This window comes from Monopterus albus, unplaced genomic scaffold, assembly GCF_001952655.1.
Source record: "Monopterus albus unplaced genomic scaffold, M_albus_1.0 scaffold41.1, whole genome shotgun sequence".
In the NCBI taxonomy this organism is placed as follows: domain Eukaryota; kingdom Metazoa; phylum Chordata; class Actinopteri; order Synbranchiformes; family Synbranchidae; genus Monopterus; species Monopterus albus.
This window is the reverse complement of record NW_018127921.1, coordinates 4,741,665-4,743,568: the sequence shown is the minus strand read 5'-3', so window position 1 is coordinate 4,743,568 and position 1,904 is coordinate 4,741,665.

Here is a 1,904-nt window from a genome sequence, read left to right as displayed (position 1 = left end):
GGAAGCTTTGTGAATACAGGCCCAGAAGTGCAGTCAACTGCTCTGCCCTCAGATGCATCTGGGATGAACCATCAGGTCTCTTGGAAAGAATGAATGGAAAGGACCATCTAGACCGTTACCAGCGACAGGTCCAAAAGCCAGGGTCTGTCATTGTTGTGGCTGCGGATGAGTGCGCTCCCAGCACCTCGTCTGCCTGCCCTAGGTTCCATCAACAGCTCCGCCCCGACAGGTGCTGGAGCGCACTCCTGGTGGCGAGGCACACCTGCTCCCAATCAGTTATGTGAATAGGAATGTAACATCACACCTGGTAAATGCTTTACTGTCCCAACTTTTTTGGAATGTGTTGCCGGCATCAGAATTGAAGTGAGTGTTTATTTTGTACAAAGAATGAAATTGATGAGGTTATCACATCAAATAATGTGCTTCTGTATTTTCAATATAATATAGGACACAGATAATTTACACATCACTATTTTCAGTTTCAATTTTGATTTATATACTATCCCAACTTTCTCTGATTTGGGGTTGTATTTGAAAATGTGAGCTCTTTTCATCACCGGGTCTGTTGTGCTGCTACTGGGTCACCACTGAGTGACTTCCGGCTGGAGTTCATTCTGTGCTGAAGTGATTCTGCTGGTTTTAAACCATGTAGGGACACGTTATCTCTATGGCCCAGAAAGACCACCAATATCTCTATTTTTTCTGAATACAACCCAACACAAGCGCACAGGAATACACAGACAGCACACACACACACACACACACACACACACACAGACTGGGCATTCAAGACTGCAACCTACAGAGACACTGACACTCACAGTGAGCGAGCAACACACAAATTCATACTCTCTTCACAGGCACACAAACAAATCAATCTACACACTTTTTAAGGACTAATGTATGCATTCACACTCTCTTCACAAAGTACCTCACAGGCAGGGACCCCACCAGAGCTGAACGAGAAATACATTTCAAAAAGAGATGGTTGGGTAAGAACACCAAACTGCACCACACTATCACTTCACAGCTTGTGAGGAAAATACACGTAGCTCCCTTGAGTGAAAATGAGCCTCATCTCCAGTACAGTATTAGTTTATTTTGGCTACACGCTCAGCAGTGTCCCCCTGTGGCCACTGGGAGTATTGCAAGTCACTGCATCTGTTGTACAGTATATGGCACTATTAATAAATGAAGGAGGTTGTGTAAAGGGTGAGGATTAAAGCCTGTTTAATTTTGAATCAGAAGAAGACAGACAACCATCTTAAACACTGCATTCTAGCTATGTTATATTTTGTTGTGGAAAAATATTTTAAAGCGCAGTGAGTGTAAAATAAATACTTATCAGTTCTGCACATTACATATTTTTTTTCCTGCAGGAAGGAGGTTTCTCTGAACAGAGTGTCTAATACAGTCTGTTACAGGGAAGCTCAATGAACAGAGTGTGACAGCCCTTCTTATACTCAGCATACAACAAAGACAGATGCTCAAACAGATCAAGGAAACAGGATACAATTCATAACAGGATACCAGCCCTTTGGTCCCAGATCACATCTAGTTTGGCAACCACAAGGACATACAAAGGTTTATGACCATGCAAAAAATGAATGCATACAATGACAAGAAAGCCACAGCTAAAGAACTTGTTAGGTATTTTTAGTCAGATAGAAATTGGATAGATACTTTATGTATTAGAAATGTTTAGTGGAGATAGGATGTCTAGTTAGACTGTTAAATGCTTAGTCATGCTTATGAGTTTCTACAGGGTACATCTGGTCAAGATAACTAGAGAGAAAAGTTGATGACTGTCAGCAGACAGGGTGTTAATATTATTATAATGACGTGTATAACTGTAGCCTTAGCCATAATATGTTCTTATGTTTAAGTCACGACATGTTACTAGA